Raw genomic sequence first — 7,760 nt, forward strand, 5'->3', positions numbered from 1 at the left:
CCTTTGTATAAGATAAAAAAGACGTGCGCATCCCGTGATTTCTGCAAACAGCCACCACAGGAAAAAGACAGAACTCACAGCCTCGGTGAGCGGAGGACAGAAAGTTTGAACTTCTGTTGTTACTTAAAGATTTTACATTTAAAAATTTATTCGATAAATGAATGTGTAGGAGTGGAGACCAGGCAAGAGCCCCCTGGCACCACAAATGGGCCCTGAGGTCCAGGGCTGGAGGAGCAGGGCGGGGAGCCCGGGGAGCCGGGGACAGACACGAGCACCCACTGCCTACGTCACCATCCTCGGTGCCGCCCACATGCGGGTGTCTCGCTGGGTCCCACCACCCCAAATCCCAGTGCCACAGCTGGGCCCACAGCTCTGCCGCCCCCCACCCCCCACCCCGTGTGGCACCCAGGCCCTGCTGGCGAAAGGCCACGGCTAATCTGCTCTCAGAGGAAGCTGCGGAGGCAGCCCTGCCCTCCGTGTTTCCCAAGCCCCTTATCCCAGCAGATTCCTCCCGGGGAAGATAAGCTCCCAGCTTAGCCGGGGCGGTGGGAAGTCAGGGCCGCTTCCTTAATTGGCATTTTCCAGTTGAGAGAACATTCTCCACCTTTTTCACTTGGATCAGCTAATTGCCAAATGTTTTCATTTTTGAGAAGAAGTAAAATTGCAGAGATTTGGGATTTAGGGAAGGAATGCAAGGATCAATTTTGCCCAATTACGAAATGTCTCGGCGGTCACTGTGACGGGTCCCAGAGTCGGCCATGTGGACCCCGGGGCCTCCCGGGCGGTGGGGGCCGGGGGCTCAGATGCAGATGTTTACCTGATGTCGTGGGCCTGAATCTGGTTTACATTGGAAATCAGACTGTTTACAGGACCGCCCAGCTGCCTCTTCCTCTGGCTCTCCTTCACTTTGCCGTAATGTTCTGCAGGTCTCGCTGGGGTCTCTGTGGGAATATCTGTGACATGGAGGGAGCCAGGCCAACCCCAGACGGCCCCATCTGAGGACACCAGCTCACGGCCTGGCCCCCGGGTGGGCAGCCGGGCCCGGGGTGGCCGTGGAGATGGGGAGGGTCTGGGGCCCCTGGGATGGGGGTGGGAGCACACGGGCAGTCGGCTCGGCTGCAGGGCTCCAGCGGAGGACGGGGAGCCTTCTCCATCCCTGAAAGCCATGGAGGACACAGTGGACCCATCAGGATGTTGGGACCCTCTAGTGTGTTCTGGAAGCAGAGGCTGGGCGTGGGCACGGGAAGCTGTGATCGCCCCCACACCGAGAGGCCCACAGGGCCCCAAGTAGCCAGGTGCCAGTGGCAAGGCAAGGCCCAGTCCTGTGCCAGGGAAGAAGGGGAGGCGGGGGGGCCACAGACGGGGCGTCCAGAAGGGCAGAGCCACTGCAGGGACAGCTGCTCCTGGCACGTGGGCTTCACCCCAGCAACCCTCTGCATTGCCCCTCTGACAGCCGCCACCTTCCACCCCCCAGAACCTTGAGCTGCTGTGTCGGCTCCGGAGGCTGCGGCCCCAGCCACGGGGGCTGTAGCTGCCATGGGCTGAGACCCTGCTGCTCTCCGTGGAGACACTGACGTCCTTCCCAGACCTCCCGGGCCCACCCTCAGCCTCCAGGTGCTGACCAGGCTTCCCAGGCTGACAGAGCTCAGGGCGTCCTCCTCCAGGACACGGAACGGGCGTCCATGGCCACCAACTCCTCCCCGGGCCAGCCTCCCCTCGGCCCTGTCCCTTTGCTGCCATGGCCTCCTCCGTCCTCCCTGCAGATGCAGACAACGGTCCCATCCTCAGCTGCCTGGCCTTCTGCCTCCTTGGGAGGTTCTGACCTGGGGGCTGCATCCTCTCTGGTCCGGGCCTTCCCGCCCTGGCCTCCCTCTGGGCTCAGGGAGCTGGGACCACACAGGCCTGAGAGCCTGGTCTGCCCAGGACAGGCCCCACTCCTCCTGCTCCCAGGAGTGCCCGCAGCCCTCCCAGGTTCCTCGGGTGTCTCCTGCAAGCAGCTTCGCCCAGTCCCAGCCTCCCCCTCCGCCCTCTGGAAGGGCAGCCACACTCCCTGCCCTTCCTCCCCCTCCGCTCAGCCCTGCAAAGCCTCCCACCAAGCCTGACACCTGGGGCTCTGTCACCCACTCTCCAGGAGCCTCCTCCACATGGCAGTGACCTCTGACCTCTGTTTCAAACCCATTGCTCCAGGGCTCACCCAGCATGGCGTCCAGACGGTGCCAGAGTGTTCCAGGCCTGGGCACCACACTCACTGCAGAGCTGGCCTGAGACTCAGCTGCCGGGAGCCCCATGAGATCTGCTTTCTGAATCTCATCGTCACCTGCCTGGGCATCCAGGCCACAGGCCCCGTGGTCATACAGGCACCGACCCCTGTCACAGCCCCCAAATCCCACCTGAGAGCGGCCCATCAAGCAGCCCCGTACATTAGATGCCTCTAAGTGTGAGCCGTGATGCCCTCTCATCCCGGCCCTCGCGTCTTCTCCCTGGACACCTGCTGCTCCCTCTAGCTGTGCCCTCCACGGTGACTCCAGACACGCACATTCAGCCTCTTCCCTCCAGGACCGAACTCCCCAGCAGCTCCCATGGCCCCCAGGATGCCATCCAGCTCCTCAGCCCAGCAGCAAAGACACAGAATGGCTTCCCAGCCCATCGCTCCCCTCCGGAGAATGAGGCCTTCGCCCTCCGCACACCATCTGCTGTCCCCTCCCCAGCCCCCATGAGGAACCCCGACCAGAGACACCAACAGCCACCATCCTGTCCTGACTTTCACCCCGTCCCGAATCACAGGACGAAGGAGGTTGCCCCAAAAGAGTCACTTCCAGACTCACTTCCAGCTAGCCAAGGACACATGCCTGCCGTGGGCAGCACTGGAGGACTGGGGGCACGCTGTCAGTCAGCCTAGCAGGCTGGACTTGCTTCCTTCCCTCCCTCCTTCCTTCTTTCCCTCCTTCCTTCCTTCCGTCCTTCCTTCCTTCCCTCCCTCCCTCCCTCCCTCCCTCCTTCCCTCCTTCCCTCCCTCCCTCCTTCCTTCCTTCCTTCCTTCCCCCCTTCCCTCCTTCCCTCCTTCCTTCCCTCCCTCCCTCCCTCCCTCCCTCCCTCCCTCCCTCCTTCCTTCCTTCCTTCCTTCCTTCCTTCCTTCCTTCCTTCCTTCCTTCCTTCCTTCATTCCTTCCGTCCTCCCTCCTTCCCTCCGTTTCTCCTTCCCTCCTCCCTGGGGTAGAATATGGTGCCTGAGGTTTCCCGTCTGAGCCATGCTGAGGGCCCAGCTCGTGGCACTGAGAAGACTCACGTTGCTGTGCCGCTTCCCCCATCGTGCAGCTCCAGCACTGGATCATCAGGCAAACCTGGAGCTCTGTCCCGACTCATCACTCACTCCCATCTGCCCCGCTCACGGCCCTGCTGACACCATTCTGCCGCCTTTCTCTCCAATCTGACTCCTCTAGGGGCCTCCATCTGCGGCGTCGTCACGGCCTTTGTCCTGCGTGACCGTGGCTTCACCCGCATGTGCCTGTGAGGGCTGCTGGCGCTGGGGCACGCGTCAGAGCGGCACTCCCTGTGCAGGCTCGGGGAGACCCCGCTGTGTGTGTCTGCCCCGCTGCACGCCCCTCACTGCTGGGCCCTGTCCACCTCGGGCTACTGTGTCTGCCCTGCTGTGAGCATGGGGGTCTGAGTCCACTTCGCGTGTCCACAAGAGACCCCCTGAGACGGAGTGATTCGTAAAGCTCACGGCTCCGCAGGCTGAGAAGTTCAATGGCATGGCCCCGGCTTCTGCTGGAGGAGGTCAGAGGGGCAGCAGACGCGGGAAGGGGGGCAAAGCTCAGGGATGTCTTGGCTTTGGAACCAGCCCCACTCATGGGAACAAACCCATTCTCATGGGAACTCATCCCTATCACAGGGGAGACTGACTCCCGGCACCAGGCACTCAGGAGGGAGTCACTCCCACGCCCACACGCCTCCCTCCCCCCAGGCCCCATCCGCCAACACCACCACACTGGGGGGCACGTTTCAACAAGTTTTGGTGGGAACGGACCCACTACGTCCAGACCATAGCCACGGTGTGCCAGCATTTGAGTCCCTGCTCTGATTTCTTTTGGGGGTAGACCTAGGAGTGGAACAGTGGCATTTTGTGCTCACCTGTTTCTGGAAGGAGCACACTGAGCTGGTTACAGCAGGCTGTGTTTTCCTCTGTGCCTTCCAGAATGCAGATGAGATGGCAGGTGCCCCAGCAGCCCTCGTCAACCATAAGGCATGATTCCTCACCTTCGTCTCAGGGAGCGCAGACACTGAGGGCCGTGGACTCCCGGTGACATGGGGGACCTCCACCGTAGGCTCACAGACTCTGTGTGCGGCCCTTCCAGAAAGGGGACAGAAATGAAATGTCTGCCTTGTGGAAGGCGTTGGTGTTCAGGGTTTTCTGCTCTGTCTGTGCTCCCCAAAAACATCAGTAGACTTTTTAAAACAAAAATAACCCATGTTCATTGTGCAGAGATGAGCCATGGCCTGCAGGGGACCGGAGCCCCAGGGCCACCTGCTCTGCTTTTGTTTCTCACCGCCCTGTGTTCCCACGTGGGCAGCGACGCTGTCCCTTACAGCACATTCCTGGTGCAGCCAGGGCAGCTGACCCGCAGATTCCTCAGGACCAGGGACGCTTCGAGTCAAGGATTTTCATGGCATGAACCGCGTGGAGGCTGCGCCTTGTGCTTGCTCTGAGGAATCTTCCTCCCGCGCGGCTCTCAGCCTCCCCTCTGCCAGCGCCTCTGTGGCTAAGCTGCACCCGTGGGCCGCGGTTGCGAGGCACAGGCGCAGTTTATGGCTCTCGGGCACTTTGCTGGGCTGCTCCTGGACAGGCTGACCCCTCCCTCCCTCCAACCCGCACTGCCCGGCACTCGTCCAGCAAAGCCTGACCGTGCGGCGGTTTCTGCGGCACTGCCGCTGTGCCAGGGAAAGGGCCCCTATCTTCTATGTCCCTTGCGTGTCCTTTACTTGGACCGTTGACCACTGTTCACACCTGTGCTCCTCAGTGTATTTGGCCGCATTCTGTGAGGTTTAGCGCATCCTCAGTTGGAACGTGTTCTGCTGTTGCTGAGCCCCTGCTCTGTCATTACGCTTAACAGGTGTTTTCCCAGCTTGGATCTATGTGGCCATTAATGTGTTTCCTGCTATATTAAAAGTTTGTTTTCCTTTCATTATGAAAGGACTCATGCTGAGTGTCTCCCCTGCTCCCTGTGCTTTGGGGTGTGAAGTCGCAGGGGAAGGCAGGTGTCCTTTCTTCTCTGAAGTGTGGGTGGGGGCAGGACAGCAGAGCCTGGGGTCCCTGCTGAGGAGGGAAAGGGTAGGATTCTGAATGTTCTCTTCCTGGCCTCATGAGCACCCCAGCTCCTTCTTGGAGGAGGAAAGCTCCTCACTGTCCTGGAGAGTGAGTTTTCCCATGGAGCCTGTCCTGCCCAGCTCACAGAGAGTGGTCTGGAAGCCCCTCAGCCAAGCAGCACATGCCAGGCCAGATGCCCACAACTGTTGGGAAAAGCGAGGCTGGCGCCTCCTCTTTAGGGGAAGGTTTTAAGAATGAAAATCAACATGCAGAATGGTGAGGTCACTTGGAGCCTGGATTCTATGGGGTGAGACACCCACAGCCAGGTGGGACTCCCCACCCTTCCCTGTCCCCTGCCAGCTGTTGCTGGCCACGCCAGGGAATAGGGGTGAACCTCAGACCCCCAGCCCGGTGCCCACCCCTGCCGCCTGCAGGCCTTCAAGGTCCCATAACCTCTTGGCAGGCAGGGCCGGCCTGGGGCCAGGTGTGGGCGAGGCTGGGGATTTCCTGGGGCAGCTGCCTTCAAGTTGCGGCCTGGCAGCCTTGGGTGGTGTCAGGAGAGGCGGGGAGCCAGGGGCCCAGCACCCTGCCCGTCCCGGCTGTGGGTGTCAATGCTGAATGGGTTCTGTGGCTTTGTCACCAGGCAGCCCAGTGGGTGCAGGCCACCCGGGGTGCCGGCCCTGCCCTGCCTGGTCCCCGGGGAGGGGAAGGGTCTCTGCTGACCGCACAGTTTGCCGCCTGTTTCTTGTTTGCCGAGGGCCGCAGTGTTTGCTGCCGGGTGAATAATTGCTGGCTGTGTGGAGTCACCTGGGCCGGCTGTGACGAGGTCCCCCCACCCCTGTGGAGGGACTCGGGGGCAAAGGATTGTGCTGGTCCTGATGGAGCAAGGCTCTCTGGGGGGAAACAGCAGCTTCCTCAGCTTCCAGGCGCAGCCGGAGGCCTGAGCAGTGAGGCGCGTTTGCTGCTGCTCATGAAGGGACAGTGATAAGCTGGCATGTCAGCTTCCAAGCAGGCTAGGGTCTCCCTCCTGACACGTCTTGGTGGTCCCCAAGCCCCTGAAGGCACCGTTCTGTCCTCATTTTCGCTCTGGGCCCTCGGCCACACGCGCAGCTCACCCAGTCCATCTCAATGCCCTTCCCCCTCTCTGCCGCTGCCCCCACCCTCCCGGCTGTCCCCCGTGTGGACTCTGCAGCTTCTCCTTGTCCACCAGCTGAGGCTCCCAGAAGCCTTCTCTCTTCTCCTCCTCGGCCTCCTCCTCTCCCTCCCTTCGCCCTCTCCTCACCTCCACTGTCCCACCATCTGCCACTTTCTTTACACAGTATCTGTGGACCAGAAATTCTAAACACGGCCCAAAGCCCCTCCCTGGGCCCCAACAGCATGGCCTCATCACGGGCCGTGTCCTGGACACCTCCTGGCGTGTCACAGGCATCTGATCTTGGGATTCCACCCAAGGCCTTTCCCCTGGTGAGAAGCAGAGCGTCACATTAGGGACCGGCTTTCCTCAGCCGTGCCCCCCCAGTCCGTGACGGGCCCTCTTTCTTTCCCGCGGAGACGTGCCTCTCAGTCGGGGCTGACTTCCCCACCCCAGCGTTTGCCACCATGACTGTGGCCTGTACTCAGCTGTGTTTCTGCAGCCCGGCCGGTCACGTGCATTCTTTCCTGCCCGGGGCAACCCCTCATCCCACAGCAGAGACAGTGGGCACCGAGAACGCGGCCCGCCTCCCACCATCTCCTGCGTGGGCACCTCAGTGGCCAATAACAGCCAAGAGACCCTGCTGAGCCTGGGATTGGTGGGTAGAATATGGGCTCCCCATGGGACATCGAGAACACACACCGGGGAGGGGGACAGCCCGCTCGGGGCCGCGACTTCCCAGCCAGAATTACGGTGCCCTCCATCCTCTTAGCATTTCTCACAAATAAAGAGTTAATTCCGTCTGCGGGTTGGCGGCCTGTGGATCTGGACCTCCTTTGTCTCAGCGCTTCTGACTATTCCACACTTAGCCACCGTGTCACGGGAACGTTAAGTGTGGCCACCGGGTTTCGTGGGTTTTTCTGTCCCTGCTGCCGGTCCTCCGTGAACAGTGTCCTCATCTGATGGGAAGGGGCTGCGGAAGCCACTCAGACGGGTGCCGTCCGCAGACAACGTGGCCTTCCTCCCTGACTGCGCTGCCCAGGGGCGCCTCACGGACCACGCGCCACCTCTCCGTTTTGCGAAGCGTCCGTCTCTTCTTAATTTTCTATTTCTTTAATTTATGTTTTTATCTTTACCAAATTCTGTCTTTTAAAAATGTGTTCTCAGACATTTGGGTTTTCATTTTTCTGGACATTATTTTTGCCTCAAAGAAAGGCCCACAGTAGGCGTGCATCCTTCTCGATCTTCTTTATTTCATTTTCCCCAATGGATTACTTCCTTTAATTATAAAAGGAATACCCAGCCGCGCACGGAGGTCGAGGCA

At 60.6% G+C, this 7,760-nt stretch overlaps 1 long non-coding RNA gene across 1 annotated transcript; it reads left to right on the forward strand.

Annotated features, from left to right (window-relative positions):
• The first annotated feature begins 1,436 nt into the window (after positions 1–1,436).
• On the forward strand, positions 1,437–5,184 carry LOC144578209 (uncharacterized). The gene is made up of 2 exons (XR_013523615.1): positions 1,437–1,614; positions 2,188–5,184. It is a non-coding gene; the product is annotated as an uncharacterized LOC144578209 (long non-coding RNA).
• The last annotated feature ends 2,576 nt before the right edge of the window (positions 5,185–7,760 follow it).

The sequence above is a fragment of the Callithrix jacchus genome, chromosome 10 (assembly GCF_049354715.1).
Source record: "Callithrix jacchus isolate 240 chromosome 10, calJac240_pri, whole genome shotgun sequence".
NCBI classification, from domain to species: domain Eukaryota; kingdom Metazoa; phylum Chordata; class Mammalia; order Primates; family Cebidae; genus Callithrix; species Callithrix jacchus.